Raw genomic sequence first — 21,249 nt, forward strand, 5'->3', positions numbered from 1 at the left:
TAAGATGTCTGTAGTACCCAAAACAATCTGTAGAGCCAACCTATCAAAATTCCAGTAGCCTTTGTAGAAATGGAAAAGCCAGTCTTTAAATTTATATGGAATTACAAGGGGCTCCTAATAGCAAAGCAATCTTGAAAAAGAAAAACAAAATAGAAGGACTCACACTTCATGATTTTAAAATGTACTATTGAGCTACAATAATCAAAACAGCCTTGGCTTGTATAATGATAGGCATATAGACCAATGGACTAGGATTGAGAATCTATTAATAAACCCATACTAATTTTCTATGAGGGTCAATTAATTTTTTTTCTTTTTTTACTGTGCTTTAAGTGACAGTTTACAGTTCAAGTTAGTTTCTCATACAAAAATTTATACACACATTGTTACGTGACCCTAATTGCTGTCCCTATAATTTGTTGTTTATAATGTGACAACACACTCCTCCTTTCCACCCTGGATTTACCATGTCCATTCAACCAGCTCCTGTCCCTTTTTGCCTTCTCATCTTGCCTCTGGACAGGAGCTGCCCGTTCAGTCTCATGTATCTACTTGAGCTAAGAAGCATACTCCTCACGACTATCATTTTATGTCTTATAGTCCAGCCTTTGTCTAAAGAGTTGGCTTCGGGAATGGCTTTAGTTTTGGGCTAATGGAGAGTCTGAGGGCTATGTCTTCCAGGGTCCCTCCAGTCTTGGTCAGACCATTAAGTCTGGTCTTTTCACGAGAGTTTGAGTTCTGCACCCCATTTTTCTCCTGCTCTGTCAGGGACTCTCTGTTGTGTTCCCTGTCAGGGTGGTCATTGGTGGTAGCCGGGCACCATCTAGTTCTGGTCTCGGGCTGATGAAGTCTCTGGTTTATGTGGCCCTTTCTGTCTCTTGGACTAGTATTTTTCTTGTATGTTTGGTGTTCTTCTTCATTCTCTTTTGGTCCAGTTGGGTTGGGACCAATTGATATATCTTAGAGGGCTGCTCACTAGCTTTTGAGACCCCAGACACCACTCACCAAAATGGGACACAGAACATTTTCTTAATAAACTTTCTTATGCCAGTTGACCTAGATGTCCCCTGAAACTGTGGTTTTCAGATCCCTGCCCCTGCTACTCTGTTCCTTGAAGTGTTTGATTGTATTCAGGAAACTTCTTAGCTTTTGGTTTAGTCCAGTTGTGCTGACTTCCCTTGTATTATCCTTCCCTTCTCCTAAGATAATTCTTATCTGCTACCTAGTTAGTGAATACCCTAGTTAGTGCCTCCCTCTCCACCCTTGTAACCATCAAAGAATGTTTTCTTCTGTGTTTAAGCCTTTTCTGGAGTTCTTATAATAGTGGTCTCATACAGTATTTGTCCTTCTGCAACTGACTGATTTCACTCAGCATAATGCCTTATAGATTTCTCCGTGTTATGAGATATTTGTCATTGTTCTTTATCATTGCATAGTATTCTATTGTGTGAATGTGCCATAATTCGTTATGCATTTGTCTTTTGATGGGCACCTAGGTTGTTTCCCTCTTTTTGCTATTGTGAACAGTGCTGTGGTGAACACGGATGTGCATATATCTATTTGTGTGAGGGCTCTTTTTTCTCTAGGATATATTCCAAGGAGTGGGGTTGCTAGATCGTATGATAGTTCTATTTCTAGCTTTTAAAGGAAGCGCCAAATCGATTTCCAAAGTGGTTGTACCATTTTATATTCTGACCAGCAGTGTATAAGTGTTCCAGTCTCTCCACAACCTCTCCAACATTTATTATCTTGTTTTTTGGATAAATGCTAGCCTTGTTACAGTGAGATTTCTCTCTTGTTTTTCTTTTGTCAGTTTGGCCAGTGGTTTATCGATCTTGTTGATCTTTTCAAAGACCCAGCTCTTGGTCTTGTTAACTCTTTCAGTTATTTTTCTGTTCTCTATTTCATTTAATTCTGCTCTAATTTTTATTGTTTGCTTTCTTCTGGGGCCCAACGGCTTCTTTTGCTGCTATTTTTTCAAGTCATATGGTTAATGTTTTGATTTGGGCCATTCTTTTTGGATATGTGCAGTTACTGCTGTAAATTGACCCCTCAACACTGCTTTTGCTATGTCCCAAAGGTTCTGGTAGAATGTGTCTTCATTCTCATTTGATTCTGTGAATCTCTTTATTCCATCCTTAATTGCTTCTATAAACCAGTAGTTTTTGAGCAATGTGTTGTTCAGTTTCCATGTGTTTGATTTTTTTTTTCTTTTTCTTTTTCTCTTACTGATTTCTACTTTTATGACTTTATGGTCAGAAAAGATGCTTTGTAATATTTTGATGTTTTGGATTCTGTTAAGGCTTGGTTTATGGCCTAATATGTGGTCTATTCTGGAGAATGTTCCATGTGGGTTAGAAAAGAAAGTATACTTGGCTGCTGTTGAATGGAGTGTTCTGTATGTGTCTGTGAGGTCAAGTTGGTTAATTGTGGCATTTAGATCTTCCACGTCTTTATTGAGCTCCTTTCTGAATGTTTTCTCCTTCATCGAAAGTGGTGGTGTGTTGATGTCTTCTACTTTTTGTGGACTGTTTCTCTTTTCAGTGCTGTTAGAGTTGCTTTATGTATTTGGGAGCCCTGTCACTGAGTGCATAAATATTTATGATTATGTCCTCCTGGTGTATTGACTCTTTTAATCAGTATGTAGTGTCCTTCCTTATCCTCTGTGGTAGATTTTACTTTAAAGTCTATTTTTTCAGAGACTAATATTGCCACTCCTGCTCTTTTTTGATTGTTGTTTGCTTAATATATTTTTTTCTATCCTTTGAGTTTTAGTTTGTTTGTATCTTTAAGTCTAAGGTGTGTCTCTTGTAGACAGCATATAGAGGGATCTTGTTTTTTATCCATTCTGCCACTCTCTGTCTCTTTATTGGTGCATTTAGTCCATTTACATTCAGCGTAATTATCGATAGGTATGAGTTTATTTTTTATGAGTTTAGTGCCATCATTTTGATGTGTGTGTGTGTGTGTATATGTTGACAGTTTCCTTGTTCCACTTAGTTTTCTGTGCTGTTATTTTTCTTTATGTATTTTCTTTTCATCTTTTTTATTGTTGTTTTTTTATTTGCTGAGTCTTTATGTTTTTCTTGTTTATTTTGATGCATAGGATTGTTAGTTTCTTTTGCGTTTACCTTAATATTTACCCCGTTTTTCTAAGTTTAGACCAATCTTTTATTTCTTTATATTGCCTTGATGTCCTCTCCGTATGAAAAATCTATGACTACATTTTTTAGTCCCTCTTTTTCGTTTTAATGTTGTCATATTTTACATATTGACGTCTCTGTTTCCCTATTTTCACCAGCTTATGTTTGTTTTTTTGTGTGTGTGTGACTTCCCTATCTGGGGTGATATCCTGTTGCTCTGTCCTATGTTCTAGTCTTGGGTTGTTATCTGATGTTATTGATTTTCTAACCAGATGACCTCCTTTATTATTTCTTGTAATTTTGTTTTGGTTTTTGCAAATTCCCTAAACTTCTGTTTATCTGGAAATGCCCTAATTTCACCATCATATTAGAGAGACAGTTTTGCTGTGTATATAATTTTTGGCTGGCAATTTTTTTTCTTCAAGGCTTTATATATGTCATTCAGTTGTCTTCTTGCCTACATGATTTCTGCTGAGTAGTCTGAGTTTAGTCTTATTGACTGCTTTGTAGGTGACTTTTCATTTATCCCTAGCTGCTCTGAAATTTCTCACTTTATCTTTGGTTTTGGCAGGTTTGATTATAATATGTCTTGGTGACTTCCTTTTGGGATCTGCCTTGCGTGGAGTTCAATGAGCATCTTGGATAGATATCTTCTCATCTTTCCTGATATGAGGGAAGTTTTCTGCCAACAAATTTTCAACAATTCTGTCTGTATTTTCTGCTACTCTCCCCTATTCTGGTACTCCAATCAGTTGTAGGCTATTCCTCTTGATAGAGTCCCACATAATTCTTAGAGTTTCTTCATGTTTTAAAATTCTTTCATCTGATTTTTCCTCAAATACGTTGATGTCAAGTGCTTTATCTTCAATTTCACAAATTCTGACTTCCGTTGCCTCAGTTCTGCTCCTGTGACTTTCTATGGAGATGTCTAATTCTTAAATTTTATTGTTAATCTCCTGGATTTCTGTTTGCTATCCCTCTGTGGATTCTTGCAGCCTGTTAAATTTGTCATTGTGCTCTTCTGTAATCTTCTTAAGTTCCTCTCTTGCTTTGTCTGTGTGTTCCCTAGCTTGTTCAGTATTTTACCTGATCTCTTGAAGAGTTCTGTATATTAATCTTTTGTATTTTACCTCTGGTAATTCCAAGAAGTTCTGTTCCTCTGGAAGATTTCTCGATTCTTTGTTTTGGGAGCTTGCTGTGGTCCTCATGGTCTGCCTCTTCATGTGATTTGATATTGAGTGTTGTCTCCGAGCCATCAATAAGTTATTATATTTATTTATGTTCGCTTACTGTGTCCTAGCTTCTTGTTTTGTTATGTCAAATAGGCTAGTCATGTGAGCTAGTTTGATTATTGGTGCCTTTGAAGCTCTGATGTCCTGTCAACAGGTGGTTAGATTTTTTACTATGTGAGCCCAGGCGTCTGTTTACTTTTTTTGTATGGATTCAACTCAGGGATCCAGCTAGTTGGCCACCAAGTGTGTGGTTTAGGCTCTCACCTACAGTCCTAGAAGGGCAGGGTGATTGGAGCAGGCACAGATATCTAGCTGCACTAGGGGGTCGTGTCCTGAGCAAGGCAGGGGGCTGACGGCTGCTTCTGAGTGTCCAGGAGGAAAGTGTGTACCTGTTCTCTAGAGCATGTAGGTGGGTGGGTTTTGAAGCAGGACCACAAGCACCGAATGCTGTTGGCTATGAGGACTGGTAGGCACCATTTATTCTTGGGCCCGTCACAGGTGACTGGATGGCATGGGTGGAGCCACCAGTCCTCAGGCCCCTGATGTGGGTAGGTGAGGACCCTGCTTAATGGGCAGAGTGGTGTCAGATGTCTTGAACCTGCCACTCCACCATATAGCTGAAGTTAGGCTTCAGGTATATACCCTGTTGTACTGGGCTAATGTGGGCCTATGCTGTTGAAATGGGCCCACACAGGTCTATGCAGTGGTGAAAGGTGTTCAGAGTCTGTGGACCCCTTATGCCTGTGCCTAGGCAAAGGAGTTGTTCCTGCTCTGAGTTCCCAGCTTAGGGGAGCTGGCAGATCATTTTTTCCTGTTTGTTAATTTGTTCCGTTTCCAAGGCTCAGAAAATGGTTCAGGATGTATGAAGAGCCCTACTTCCGGCCCAGGGGAAGCGGCAGTCAGCAATCGCTGAAGCCAGCCTGTGACCTGTTGCAGAGCAGGGAGGGAGCAGGTGAACGAGAGAGAGGTTCTTCCCAAACCAGGTGTTTTTTGATCCGAGTGTTAGGTTAGACCCATGTACTTATCTTTTGCCGATTGAGCTCCACATTTCACTGGTTCTGGAGGCTTGAGTAGAATCTCTGATGCTCGGTCTCTTCCTGTGTGGAAAACGCATCCCAAATATCACTGTTTGCCTCACCATGCATGCCGGCAGATTTGGCCTGCAGGGTTCCGGGTCCCGCCGGCTCAGGTCTGGCAACTCCTTGCTCCTTCTGAACTGTCTCTTCCTCCCATTGCCACTCAGTCCGATTTCTCAACTTTGCCTTTGATGTTCAGGGCTCCTAGATTTTCATATATAATCGATTCATTTGTTTTTTGGGGGTCTTTGTTGTAAGAGGGACCATGGGAAGCATCTGACTACTCCATCTTGGCCCCGCCTTCCTGGCCAGTTAATTTTTGACAAGAGAGTAAATTTCATTCAGTGGAGAAAGAATAGTTTTTCAATAAATTATGCTGGGATAACTTGAGCTCCACATGCAAAAGAATGAAACTGGACTCGTACTTCATACCATATATGAAAATTAACTCACAATGGGTCAATGACCTAAATGTAAGAACTAAAACTTAGAATAAAACGTGGGGGAATGCTTTTAGGCTTAGTTTTTGGCAGTAGATTCTTAGATATGATACACAGGCACAAGCAACAAGAGACAAAATAGATAAATTGTACTTCATCAAAATTAAAAGCTTTTGTGCATCACACAGAAATTTATCAACAAAGTCAAAGGACAATCTACAAAATGGGGCAAAATATTTGGGAGCCATATATCTCATAAGGGTTTAATATTCAGAATATATGAAGAACTCGTATAAGTCAACAACAAAGTCACAAATAACCCAATCAAAAAAATGAACAAAGAACTTGGATAGACATCTCACCATAGGATATACAAATGGCCATAAGCATATAAAGAGATGTTCAACATCATTAGTCATTCAGAAAACCACCCACATTAGGGACATGCAAGTCAGAACACAATGAGATACGACTTCATCCCCACTAGAATGACTGTTATGAGAAAAAATGGAAAGCAACACGTGTTGGCAAGGATATGGAGAAATTGGAACTCTCATCCACTGCTAGTGGGAATATAAAATGGCGTAACCACTTTGGAGAACAGTTTGGCAGTGCCTCACAAAATTAAACATAGAATTAACCATATTATCTAGCAATTCTCTTCCTAGGTATATACCCAGAAGACTTGAAAACAGGTACTCAGATACTTGTACACCAGTTTTCATTGCAGCATTATTTAAAATAGCTAAAAGTTGGAGCCAACCCAAAGTATCCAGCAAAGGATGAATGGATAAACAAAATGTGGTATATACATAGAGTATTTTCTAGCCATAAAGAGAAATGAACTCCTGGTACATGGTACAACATGAATGAACCTTAAAAACATGTTGAATGAAATCAGTCAGGCACAAAAGGACAAATACTGTATAACTCCACTTCTATGAAAGATCTATAATAGGCAAATGCATAGAGACTGAAGTTTATTACTAGTTACTACGGACATGTTGGAAGAGGAAATGGGGAGTTGTTGCTTAAGGGGCATTGAGTTTCTGTTAAGGGTGTCGAAAAAAGTTGGAAACAGATTGTGGTAGGTGATTGCGTAGTATTCATGGTGAACAATGTCACTGAATTGTACGCATAAAAATGATTGAAATAGAAATACTTTGTTATATTTAAAGTGACATTCGAGAAAAGAGTTGAGGCAGTTGAGGGGTTTTAACCATGCAGATGGCAGGCAGAAAAATGGCCAGTGCAAAGGCCCTAAGCTAGGATTGCACCTGGCCTGTTTGAGGAGCTGCACAGAAGCCAGTATGGCTGGACAGGATTAAGTAAAGGAGAGAATAGTAGGATGAAGTCAGAGTGTTAAGGGAATGGGGAGGCTATTTCATGTAGAGTCTTGTAGGCCATTGTAAGTACTGTGGCTTTTGCTCTGGATAAGATGGCAAGACATTAGAGGGTTTGGAGTGACATGATCTGGCTTGTGGTTTAAGATTGTTACCCTGCGTTGGGAAGTGAGGAGTCAAGATAAACACAGGGAACCGAGAGGATATTGTGGTGATCCAGGTAAGAGATGATGATGATGATGACTTGGTCCAGCATGGTAGCAATGTACAGGGTGAGAAGTTAATCACATTCCAGAAGTATTTCAAAAATAGAGAGAACACGTTTTCCTAAAAGATTGGCTATAGAGTGTAAGAAAAAGAGGAATCAAGAATGACTCCTGGGTTTTTGCCCAGATCAAAACTGGCCCATCAAGTGAAATGTGAAGGTCTTAGGTGAAGGTTTGGGGTAAGAACTAGAAAAAGAAAAAAACCAAACCTGTTGACATCAAGTCAGTCCGACCCATGTTGACCGCTTGTATTACCAAGTAGAACTGCTCCATAGGGTTTTCTTAGCTGTAATCTTTATAGAAGCAGTTTTCTAGGCCTTTCTGCCACAGCACCACTGAGTGAGTTCAAACCACCAACCATTAGGTTAGTAGTTGAGTGTAAACCATTTGTACCATCTAGGGACCTGGAGTGAGAACATCAGTTCATGTTAAATTTGAAATGCCTGTTACACATACAAGTAGACATACTGTGTAGGCAATTGAATATACAAGTCTGAAGTTTCAGAGAGACGTCTGGACCAGAGGTAAAAATTTAGGAGTTGGCATGTAGACAGTTTTTAAAGCTTACCAGAGAAGTGAATGTGGATAGAAAAAATAACAAAGGACTGAGCCTTTGGTTGCTCTAACTTTAAGAATCCTGGGATATGAGGAGGAACCAGGAAAAGCAACTGAGAAGTAACCGTGAAGGTGGAAAAATAACTCAGTATAGTTGGAAGAGTGGTGTTTCTAATGTCAAGTAAAGGCAAAATCCACCTAGAACAAGTTTAAGAGCAAATGGAGGAAAAAAGAAGGAAAGAAAACAGAGTATAGTCAACTTTTCAGGAATTTTGCCACAGCGAGGAGTGTAGAAATAGAACAGTAGTTGGTGAGAGAAATGGGATCAGGAGACTTTATTGGAGAGAAAAGAACATGATGAGACCCAGTTAGGGGGTAGAAAACTTTGATACAGGAGGAAGAGGGGAGACTTGCTGGAACAGTGTCCTTGAACTAGTGAAAAGGAATGGCAGATTCTGCACCAGTGGAGGTATTGACTTAAAAATAGAGTATTTTCATGTAGTAAAATGCGAGAAGACCATATACGTGAGAGGTGAGTATATGTATAGTGGTGGTAACTGTGGTGGGTTTTTTCCTGGTTGCATCATTTGTTTTAGTGTAGTAGGCACAGGATCATTAGTAGGGAATGAGGATCGGTGGGAAAGCTGTGGGAGGATTGAGAAGAGAGAAGAAAATGTAAAATATGGTCTCTAGGAGAACAGGAGAATGAATGTTATTGTTGTTAGATGCTGTCGAGTCGGTTCCGACTCATAGCAACCCTGAACACAACAAAACGAAACACCGTCCCATCCTGCGCCATCCTCACAATCCTTGCTGTGTTTGAGCCCATTGTTGCATCCCCTGTGTCAGTCCATCTCATTGAAGGTCTTCCTCTTTTTCACTGACCCTCTGCTTTACCAAGCATGATGCCCTTCTCCAGGGACTGGTCCTTCCTGTGATAACATGTCCAAAGTATGTGAGACAAAGTCTTGCCATCCTCACTTCACAGAAGTATTCTGGCTGTACTTCTTCCAAGACAGACTTGTTTGTTCTTTTGGCATCCCATGGAATTTTCAGTATTCTTCACCAAAGGTATCAGTTCTGCGTCGGTCTTCCTTACGCATGACCATGGCTTGGGTCAGACACACCTTAGTCCTTAAAGTGACATCTTTGCTTTTTTAACACATTAAAGAGGTCTTTTGCAGCAGATTTGCCCAATGCTATATGTCATTTGATTTCTTCACTGTTGCTGCTATGGGCGTTGATTGTGGATCCAAGTAAGATGAAATCCTTGACAACTTGAGCATTTTTTCTGTTTATCATGATGCTGTGAGGATTTTTGTTTCCTTCGTGTTGAGCTGTAATCCATACTTGAAGGCTGTAGTCTTTGATTTTCATCAGTAAGTGCTTCAAGTCCTCTTCACTTTCAGCAAACAAGGTTATTTCATCTGTATATCGCAGGTTGTTAACTAATCTTCCTCTAATCCTGATGCCATGTTTTTCCTCATATAGTCTAGCTTCTCGGATTATTTGCTCAGCATACAGAGTGAATAAGTATGGTGAAAGGATAGAATCCTGCTGTACACCTTTCCTGATTTTAAACCACGCAGAATCTCTTTTCGTTCTGTTCAAATGACTGCCTCTTGGTCTATGTACAGGTTCCTCATGAGCCTAATTAAGTGTTCTGGAATTCTCATCCTTCACAAAGCTATCCATAATTTGTTATGGTCTACACAGTCAAATGCCTTTACATAGTCAATAAAACACAGGAAAACATCTTCCTGGTATTCTCTGCTTTCAGCCAAGACACATCTGAGAATAAATAGACTAGGGAAATACAGGATTGGGCAGAATTAAGAGCCAGCTTGACATTTGTGGTTATGAATTTAAAATTGGACCAGTCAATATAATTTTATGGGTTTTTTTTTAAGCCATATTCTGCTGCATGGGTGTGGACATAGAATAGTTGGAGAGTTGATTTAACTAGGATTGTGGTTTTGCCAAACTAATTATAGTAAAGCAAAATAGAGCCAAGGCATTGTGGGTGTATGAAATTCAAATTCAGTGTCCATATATAATTGTACTGGGACACAGCCATGCTCACTCTTTTCTGTATTGTCTATGATTGCGTTTGTGCTACAGTGACAGAGTTGAGTAGTTGCAACAGAGATGGTCTATGACCCTCTCATTGCTTCTCACTGCTGCTCAGCTCTCTAAATCATAATGATGCAGTTGAGTGCCATATGTATCATTGTATCACAACATTTTATTTATTTTTTATTACCAGTGCATACCTATCATGTCAAAACAAAATTGTACTTCAGTGTTATCCTTTTGAGGCACAGTGGAGTGTAGGTTATATTGTTATCAAGTTAGTTGGCAAAGCATTATGTTTATTATGCAATGACGATCCATATACCAGTACTAAGAGAATATACTGCCCGGTCCTGCATCATCCTTACAGTCCTTTTTATGCTTGAGCCCGTTTTTGCAGCCACTGTGTCAGTCCATCTCATTGAGGGTCTTCCTCTTTTTCGCTGACCATCTACTTTACCAAGCATGATGTCCTCCTCCAGGGACTGATCCTTCCTGACAACACGTCCAAAGTATGTAAGATGCAGTCTCGCCATCCTTGCTTCTAAGGAGTATTCTGGTTGTACTTTTTCCAAGACAGATTTGTTTGCAGGACCAAGCAGTGTTTTGTTCTGTGTTACATAGGGTTGCTATGAGTCAGAACCGACTCGATGGCACGTAACACCAGAAGAATACAATATACATCAATGTTGCCAGACTAAACACTCATCATAATTTTCTCAACTCACAAGAAAGTAACAGGCATTTTAAATTAGAAAATTTTAAATGGAGTATCTTATCACAGCAGTATTTTTTTCACAAAAATAAAAATGACAAACGAAGCTGCAACCTTAAATAGGTTATGAGTGGTTAATTTGTTAGCCAAGCTGAGAAAGCTGTTCACTGAGGGTGAGTTAATTAAGTTGTAGCAGCTGAAGAAATGTTATCCATAGAGAGAAATTTGTTTAAGACTATTAGCCTTTTGGTGAGAACGGTTGCTCAAAGAATTGAGGACACTGGCAGCAACATCAATAGTAAAGGAAAAAAAAGGGGGGCAAATGATTCTGAGTCGTTTTCTTTGAGTCTTCATGAGTTGACGATATTAATGATACTGTTCAGTTGTTTATTTGAGGTGTTAATGCCAAGTTTGAAGTAACTGAGGAATTAGCTTTTAAGAATAGCCTGCATGGAACAACTAACTATAGGCGAAAATTTTTAAAGAAGTTGAGAAAATGCTAATTAAGTACAACCTGAAGTGGAATCTGCTAAGATATATTACAACAGATAGTGGTTAAAAATATGTATGGTGCAGAAAAATGCTTCGTTGGACAAATTTACAGAGCTTGTGAAAATATAAGGTGTTTGAAGCCTATAGTTATTCATTGTTTTATTCATCAGCAGGTACTTTGTGGAAAATATTTGAGTCTATCATGTATTATTGAACCATTAGTGTCAGTGGTAAACTTCATTTGCTTTCATGGACCTAACCATCATTAATTTGAAATTTTGTTGGAAATAGAAGCTGAATATCGTACTTCACTACACAGCAGTTTGATGGCTTAGCAGTGGCAATGTTTTATTGTCATTTTTTTAGTTCAGGACCAAACTGAACATATTTCTAAGTGAGAAGAATCACCTTCAACCACTCTTATTGAAGACTGACTTTGGAAAAAAGTTTTTACTCTAGACTTGATAATGTTTCCTAATGAATTCAGCGTAAAATTACAAGGCAAAATGGCATATACATGAAAAACTTAAACTGTGGTAAAATCGTTTTGATGACACAAGGAGGCCCGTTGGCACAATAGTGAAGTGCTCAGCTACTAACCAAAAGGTTGGTGGTTTGAATTCACCAGCCGCTCCGTGGCAGAAAGATGTGGCAGTCTGCTTCTGTGAAGATTTTAGCCTTGGAAACCATCTGGGGCAGTTATGCTCTCACCTGTTGGATAGCTATGACTTGGCATCGACTTGACAGCAAATGGGTTTGGGGTTTTTTTTTTTTTTTTTGGAATGTTGTTTAAATCTTTATATACTTCCTGTGCTGTCAAAATCTAAAACAAGATCTCCATTTCCATACAAATTTGCAGCAAATAGATTTTTCAAGGTCAAACTACGGTTTGTGCAGTGGTTTTTTTTTTTAGGCCTCGATACAGGTACAAAGAAAAATTTCATATTTCAAAGTAATTTAACTGTGCAGTTAATAACATTCTTCTCTCTAAACAAAAAAAAAAAATGCTGTTGAGTTGATTCTGACTCATAGTGACCTTATATGTCAGAGTAGAACTGCCACGTAGGGTTTCCAAGGCTGTATCCTTCTCTCTAGTAGGCCTGTATTAATAAAGATTGTACTCAGTTATCGTTACTATATTTTGGATTTCATCAGTAAAAATTTTTTGGCATTTGTTTTTTCCCTTGTTATATACGTACTTGCGTGATATCCTTGATTTTGCCTTCTAATCCATAAAGCCTAAAATGCTTTACTGACCTATTACACACAAAAATTGCCAACCCCTGCATTAGAGCAAGAGAATCGTTTCAGGTTATATAGCATTTGCTGATAATGGAACATGAGTTCTAAAGGACACAGTAGAATTTCTGGAGTTGAGCATATTTATTCAGGTAGCGTTACCTTCTATAATAAATACATCCAAAAATCACGGTGGCTTATCTGTAAGGGAGGTTAGCCTAGGATCTAGGCATTTTCTATCCCAGGGTGACAAGGGAGATAAGGAAAGAAAAGGGATGTGTAGAGCTTATGGGGACTAAAAACAAACAGAAAACCTGTTGCCCTCGATTGACTTAAGGCAACTTCATGTGTTACAGAGTAGAACTATTCCATAGAGTTTTCTTGCCTATAACCTTTACAGAAGCAGATTGCCAGGTCTTTTCTTCCTTGGAGCCACTGGGTGGATTCAAACCACCAACCTGTAAGTTAGTTGTTGTGTGCCGTCAAGTTAATTTCGACTCATAGTAACCCTGTATGACAGTGTAGAACTGCCCTTTAAACCGCTGATTTTTCAGTTAGCGGCCCATCGCTTAACTGTTGTACCACCAGCACTCTAGAGTGCCAAAAATGAAAGATTATCTGGTACTTCAGTTCTGCTTTTGTTTTGTTTTTTAAAAGAAGGTTAAAGGGTATGATGAGATTAGTTCTGTTGAACTGAAGACAGTAGCTTCAAGGTTGTGAAGTTGAGGGTAGGGAGGAGTAGATATTTGGGGCTTCCTCTTGACCACTGACAATAGAAGTGATGAATGTTGAGAAAGTGTGGACTGAGTTACATTTCGTGTTCTTACAACATGTACAGGCCTGCTCTTGACCCCAGTCAATAGAGAGTAGAAGGCCTAGGGGAGCTGCAATCTCAGTTCTATCGCAGGCAGTCTACTTTTGGAGGAGGTGTGGCCTTATTCCAAGAAGTCAATTTCCCCTTTACCCATGTTGATGCAGTCAGGGATACCTGGGGAAGCTGGGTATTACTTCAAGTGCATGGGCCTCCTTTTTACCCTTCTTCACCTGAACCTGGGAAAGCATGGTCTTATTTTAGTTACATGTATCACAGTTTGAAATTAAATTAACATATTAATTTATTTACTTGTTTATTATTCTTCCCTCTATAGTATGACCTCCATGAGATTAGGTATCTTGTCTGTTCCTAATGTTTAGAACAGTTCCTACCACATGGTGAGTGTTGGCATAATACTTGTGTATATCATCCTTGATTCTTATCTCTTTATCACCTATGGTCTCAACAAATTTGTCTATTTTCTAATTGATTTTTTCAGATAGATCCTCTTCTTTCCATTTTTCTTACTGCTGCTATGAAACGCTCTTGGGAAAACTCCTTTACCTATCTTCTTATTCCTAATGTGCATCCTTGGTTGTATTTGTATTTTATCTTGGTACTTTGATATTAATTGCAATTGTAAGGTGTTTATATTTACATTAATTGTAATTGTAGATCTGAGCGTATGTTGGTTACAGAGAGAAAACTGAGCATCTATTGTATAATCATATTTCAGAATGCCCTATTCTGGCTAAATGTGTACAGAGAGATCCCAAAGATTGTTCACATGTGAAGGAGGGGTGGGAGTTACTGATGAGGAGGGATTGTCTGATCTGGAATTGACACCAATTGATTACATCATGAAACACAGAATTGATGGTGTGAAGCCCATATGCCAAATAAAGTAGTTGAAATTTTTATTAAGGATATTTCTTAACTGTTCCAGAGACACCAACTATGACCCAGTTCAACTCTTACATTAGTTTGCTACGTAAGCAAGTATGAAGACCCAGTAACATCCAGTCATCTAAGACAGATTTGGAAAACATCTATTGTGTGCACTGTTTTCTACCTCAAAGAAGCCTTAAGCCTATGAAGACGAGGCTATAAATAGTATCCCTAGGTACTGTTGGTAAGAGAAGAGGAAGACTATGTTACTGCATTTCAATAAATAGGTTTCAATTTTAAGATCCTGGGATTACGGAGGTTGAGACAAAATTGTAGTTGGGCCTGTTGGTTAGACTTTACCATTAAGTCCTTCATTAGTTCTAGATTGGACCCTTGGGAAGATGTCCTAGGAAAACTAGAGCCATAGAAAATCAGAGACTGACTGACAAAGAATGAAACTGAGCATCTATTGTATAATCATGCAGTACATCTACCAAGAGGCACTTACAGTGTTAACATGTAAGTCTGTATTAGGACGAGATAGTCCAAGGCAGCAAGAATGTAGAAATATCTTTTGGATTTCAAACGACTTGTCTTCAGCCTTCCTCAAGACTTTACAACCTATTTATGGCTTAAACCCCATATAACTAGAGCCAGTGACCCTTTCTCAATGCTGCAGACTGTTACATAACACACTTTGGGGGTTCAAGATTTTCTTATCTCTTATCTGGAGTATTGTAGTAATCTTAAAATTCTTCCCACCTCTAGTCTTGCCCATGTGGAATTCATCTTTTACATATTCCCCAGAGAGTTTAGCTGAAATGTAAATTTGACTGTGCTGTTTATCTGTCTTATTTATTTTTGTGATTTCCTCAAACCCATAATAAAAAACCAGTTGTGACCCCATGTCATGGTTTTCAAATTGCTCTTCTCAGTTCCCAACCCGTTCCATAAGACTCCTCAGGGACTGCATTATGGTACTGCATAAGTAGGTAAGGCTCCAGACGCCCATTCCCTTCCCCTGCCTACTCTTGAAGCAGAGCAGTTTATCTATTTTACATATTGAGCTGCTTTAAAATTAAATGTGAAAAAAGATTTCAATGATTACGACTACTGGCCTACCCGTATCGGGGCTTTCCAGTCTCCTCTACTGCCAGTCCTTAAAACAAACTTGATATTCCAGCAACACGTGACTGCTTGTGTATAGTTCCATGATGCCTTGGCTTATATGGCCCATCTGCCTGTGATGTTCTACCTTATTTTCTGTGTCACCTAGCTAACTGCTACTCTTTATTTTAGACTCATTTCAGGTGTCATTATTTCCAGAGAACCTTTTCTGATCACTACCTCAGGCAGACTTAGCTAGGTGGCCTCCTTAGTACTCCACCAACTCTGTGCCCATCTCCCTCATTGCATTTTTTTGTATTATTTTTTCACTGTTTCTATTTTGTGTGTTACAGTTGAGCTCCTTGAAAACAGGATCTTTATTTTAAAGTTATCTTTACATATGTCCAGTGATATTATAGAACCTGGCATGTGGTAAATACTCATATTTGCTGCAATTGTTGTTAGGTGCCGTCAAGTTGGTTCCAACTCAGAGCAACCCTGTATACAACAGAACGAAACACTGTCCTGTCCTGTACCATCCTTAAAATTGTTTTTATGATTGAGCCCATTGTTGCACTACTGTGTCAGTCCATCTCATTGAAGGTCTTCCTGTTTTTCACTATCTGCTTTACCAAGCATGATGTCCTTCTCTAGGGACTGGTCCCTCCTGATAACCTGTGGAAAGTGCGTAAGACGAGATCTCATCATCCTCGTTTCCAAGGAGCCCTCTGGCTATACTTCTTCCAAGACAGTTTGTTCTTCTGGCATTCCTTGATATATTCAGTGTTCTTTGCCACAACCATAATTCAAAGGTATCAGTCCTTCAGCCTTCCTTATTCACTGTCCAGCTTTTGCATGCATTTATGAGGCGATTGAAAAATATCCTGGCTTGGGTCAGGCACACCTTACCCTTCAAAGTGTCGTCTTTGCTTTTTTACACTTTAAAGAGGTCTTTTGCAGCAGATTTGCGCAGTGCAGTGCGTCATGTGATTTCTTGACTGCCGTTGCCACTGGTGTTGATTGTGGATCCAAGTAAAATGAAATCCTTGACAACTTCAATCTTTTCTCCATTTATCATGATGTAGTTTACTGATCCAATTTTGAGGATTTCTGTTTTCTTTACCTTGAGGTGTAATCCATACCGAAGGCTGTAGTCTTTGATCTTCATCAGTTAGTGCTTCAAGTCCTCTTCACTTTCAGCAAGGGACGTTGTATCATCTGCATATCACAGGTTGTTAACTAGTCTTCTTCCAATCCTGATGCCATGTTCTTCTTCATATAGTCCAACTTCTTGGATTATTTGCTCAGCATACAGATTCAATAAGTATAGTGAAAGGATACAACTCTGACACACACTGTTCCTGACTTTAAACCATGCGGTATCCACTTGTTCTGTTCAAATGACTGCCTCTTGGTCTGTGTTCCACGTGAGTATAAATAAGTGTTCTGGAATTCCCATTCTTTGTATTGTTATCCATAATTTGTTATGATCCACACAGTCACATGTGTTTGCATAGTGAATAAAACACAAGTAAACATCTTTCTGGTATTCTCTGCTTTCAGCCAGGATCCGTCTGAAATCAGCAATGATATCCCTTGTTCCCACGTGCTCTTCTGAATCCATCTTGAATTTCTGGCAGTTCCCTATCCATGTCCTCCTGCAACCGTTTTTGAATTACCTTCAGCAGAGTTTTACTTATGTATCATGATATTGTTTGATAATTTCTGCATTCTATTGGGTTATCTTTGTTTGGAATGGGCACAAATATGGATCTCTGCCAGTCAGTTGGCCAGGTAGTTGTCTTCCAAATTTCTTGGCATAGGCAAGGGAGCACCTCCAGCTCTACATCTTTTTGTTAAAACATCTCAGTTGGTTGTCCGTCAATTCCTTGAGCCTTGTTTTTTACCAGTGCCTTTATTGCAGCTTGGACTTCTTTCTTCAGTACCATTGGTTTTTGATCATAATCTCCCTCCTGAAATGGTTGAACATCGACCAGTTCTTTTTGGTACAGTGACTCCGTGTATTCCTTCCATCATCTTTTATGCTTCCTATGTTGTCCAATATTTTGCCCATAGACTACTTCAGTATTGCCACTTGAGCATTGTAGTTTACAGTTCTTTCAGCTGAAGAAATACTGAACATGTTCTTCCCTGTTGATTTTCTAACTCCAGATCTTTGCACATTTCATTATAGTACCTCAAGCCAACCTTTGAAATCTTTTGTTCATCTCTTTTACTTCATCATTTCTCCTCTTTGCTTTAGCTACTCAACATTCAAGAGCAAGTTTCAGAGTCTCTTCTGACATCCATTTTGGTCTTTCCTGTCTTTTTAATGACCTGTTGGAAATACAGATACTTTCACTTCTTCCTTTCCAATCTGGATGCCCCTTATTTATTTAGCCTAATTGCTCTGGCTAGGACCTCCAGTACAGTGTTGAATAAGAGTGTTGATTAAGGACATCCTTGTGTGGTTCCCTGTCTCAAGGGAAATGCTTTCAGACCCTCTCCATTTAGGATGATGTTGGCTGTTCGCTTTGTATAAATGCCCTTTATTATGTTGAGGAATTTTCCTTCTGTTTCCATTTTGCTGACAGTTTTTATCATGAATGGGTGTTGAACTTTGTCAGATGCCTTTTCTGCATCAATTGATAAAATCATGTGGTTCTTGTCTTTTGTTTTATTTATATGATGGATCACGTTAATTGTTTTTCTAATGTTGAACCATCCCTGCACATGTGGTATGAATCCCACTTGGTCATGGTAATAAGTTATTTTTTTGATATGTTGGTGAATTCTATTGGTTAGAATATTGTTGAGGATTTTTGAATCTATGTTCATGAGGGATATAGGTCTGTAGTTTTCTTTTTTTGTGGAGTCTTTCCCTGGCTTTGGTATCAGGGATATGGTGGCTTCATAGAATGAGTTTGGGAGTATTCTGTCCTTTTCTATGCTCTGAAATACCTTTAGTAGTAGTGGTGTTAACTCCTCTCTGAAAGTTTGGTAGAACTCTACAGTGAAGCAGTCCGGGCCAGGGTTCTTTTTTGTTGGGAGTTTTTTGATTACCTTTTCAATCTTTTCTTTTGTTATGGGTCTATTTAGTTGTTCTACCTCTGTTTGTGTTAGTTTAGGTAGGTAGTGTGTTTCTAGGAATTCATTCATTTCTGCTAGGTTTTCACATTTGTTACAGTACAACTTTTCATAGTAATCTGATATAATTCTTTTAATTTCAGTTGGGTCTGTTGTAATATTGCCCATCTCATTTCTTATTCAGGTTTTTTCCTTTCTCTCCTGTTTTTCTTTTGTTAGTCTGGCCAGTGGTTTATCAATTTTGTTAATTTTTTCAAAGAACCAGCTTTTGATCTTGTTAATCCTTTCAATTGTTTTTCTGTTTTCTATTTCATTTAATCTGCTCTAATTTTTATTGTTTTCTTCTGGTGCCTGAGGGTTTCTTTTGTTACTCTCTTTGTATTTGTTCAAGTTGCAGGGTTAAGTCTTTGATTTTGGTCCTTTCTTCTTTTTGTATGTGTGCATTTATGGTATAAATTGACCTCTGAGCACTGCTTTCACCGTGTCCCAAAGGTTCTGATGGGAAGTGTTTTCATTCCCATTGGATTCTGTGAATTTCTTTATTCCATCCTTATTGTCTTCTGTAACCTGTCTTTTTTGAGCAGGGTATTGTTCAGTTTCCATTTGTTTGATTTCTTTCCCCTGCTTTTTCTGTTATTGATTTCTTCTTTTATGGGCTTATGGTCAGAGAAGATGCTTTGTAATATTTCAGCGTTTTGGATTCTGCTAAGGCTTGCTTTGTGACTTAATATGTGGTCATTCTAGAGAATGTTCCATGTGCACTGTTGGGTGTAGTGTTCTGTATATGTCTATGAGGTCAAGTTGGTTGATTGTGACATTGAGATCTTCTGGTCTTTATTGAGCTTCTTTCTGGATGTCCCGTCCTTCACCAAAGATGGTGTGTTGAAGTCTTCTACTATTATTGTGCAGCTCTGTATCTCTTTTCAATGCTGATAGAGTTTGTTTTATGTATCCTGCAGCCCTGTAAATATAACCAAATATTTAATAGGTCTTATCCTCCTTGTTCATTGTCCTTTTAATCATTATATAGTGTCCTTCATTATCCTTTGTGGTGGATTTAACTTTAAAGTCTATTTTGTCAGAAATTAATATTGCCACTCCTGCTCTTTTTTGATTTTTGTTTCCTTGATATGTTTTTTCCAGCTTTGAGTATTTGTTTGTGTCTCTAAGTCTAAGGTGTGTCTCTTGTAGACAGCATATAGACGGATCATGTTTTTTTATCCATTCTGCCACTGTCTGTCTCTTTATTGGTGCATTTAGTCCATTTACATTCAGTGTAATTATGGATAGGCATGAATTTAATGCTACCATTTTGATGTCTTTTTTTGTATGTTGTTGACAGTATCTTTTTCCCACTTAATTTTTTATGCTCAGTAGTTTATCCTTATATATTGTCTTTTCCTCATATTTGTTGTTGATTTTGTTGCTGCTGATTCTCTATTTTTTTCTTGCATTTTATTTTGATGTGTAGGACAGTTTGTTTCCTTTACGGTTATGTTAATATTTACCCCTATTTTTCTAAATTTAAACCTAACTTTTATTTCTTTGTATCACCTTGACTTCCTCTCCATATGAAAGATATATGAGTACATTTCCTAGTCCCTCCTTATTGCTTTAGTGTTGTCCTCTTTTACATAATAACATCTCTGTTTCCCTGTTGTGAGTGTTTTTTTAATCTTGATTTATTTTTGTGATTTCCCTGTCTGAGTTGACATCTCATTGCTCTGCCCAGTGTTCTAGTCTTGGGTTGATACCTGATATTATTGATTTTCTAACCAAAGAACTCTGTCTAGTAATTCTTGTAGTTTTGGTTTGGTTTTTACAAATTCCCTAAACTTCTGTTTATCTGGAAATGTCTGAATTTCACCTTCATATTTGAGAGACCGTTTTATTGGATATATGATTCTTGGCTGGCAGGTTTTTTTCCTTCAGTACTTTATATAAGTCATCTCATTGCCTTCTTGCCTGCATGGTTTCTGCTGAGTAGCCCGAGCTTGTTCTTATTGACCCTCCTTTGTAGGTGACTTTTCGTTTATCCCTAGCTGCTCTTAAAATTCTCTCTTTGTCTTTGGTTTTAGCAAGTTTGATTATAACATATCTTGGTGACTTTCTTTTAAAATATACCTTATGTGGAGTTCAGAGCATCGGGTAGATATCTTCTCTTTTTCATGATATCAGGGAAGTTTTCTGCCAACAAATCTTCAATAATTCTCTCTGTATTTTCTGTTATCCATCCCTGTTCTGGTATTCTAATCACTCGTAGGTTATTTCTCTTGATAGAGTCTCACATGATTCTTAAGGTTTCTTCATTGTTTAAATTCTTTTTTCTGATTTTTCTTCAAATATATTGTTGCCAAGTGCTTTATCTTCAAGTTCACCTATTCTGCCTTCCACTTGCTCAGTTCTACTCCTCTGACTTTCTACTGAGTTGTCTACTTCTGTGATTTTATTGTTAATCTTCTGAATTTCTGATTGCTATCTGTCTATGGATTTTTCCAGCTTCTTAAATTTTTCTTTATGTTCTTTAATAACCTTTTTAAATTCTTCATCCACTTTATCTGTGTGTTCTTTCGCTTCTTGTGTGTATTGCCTGATCTTCCTAATTTTGTTTCTGATGTGTTGAAGAGTTCTGTACATAAATCTTTTGAATTCTGCATCCGGTAATCCCAGGCATGCACCTTCATCCAGAAAATCCATTGATTCTTTGGTTTGAGAGCTTGTTGAGGCGATCACAGTCTGTTTCTTTATGTGACATGATATTGACTGTTGTCTCTGAGCC

General features: G+C 38.4%; 1 protein-coding gene across 3 annotated transcripts in view; it reads left to right on the forward strand.

The window, feature by feature from the left end:
- ROCK1 (Rho associated coiled-coil containing protein kinase 1) overlaps positions 1-21,249 on the forward strand; it is a 183,590-nt gene that overhangs the window by 55,300 nt on the left and 107,041 nt on the right. Inside the window, exon 1 of one of the 3 annotated variants that reach the window (XM_064294665.1) lies at positions 1,444-10,640. The exons of the other annotated variants lie outside the window; for them this stretch is intronic. The gene's annotated coding sequence lies outside the window, so the exon portion shown is untranslated. Of the gene's footprint in view, positions 1-1,443; positions 10,641-21,249 lie in introns of those variants that run through there. 3 annotated transcript variants of the gene reach the window in all.

This window comes from Loxodonta africana, chromosome 11, assembly GCF_030014295.1.
Source record: "Loxodonta africana isolate mLoxAfr1 chromosome 11, mLoxAfr1.hap2, whole genome shotgun sequence".
Taxonomy (NCBI): Eukaryota; Metazoa; Chordata; class Mammalia; order Proboscidea; family Elephantidae; genus Loxodonta; species Loxodonta africana.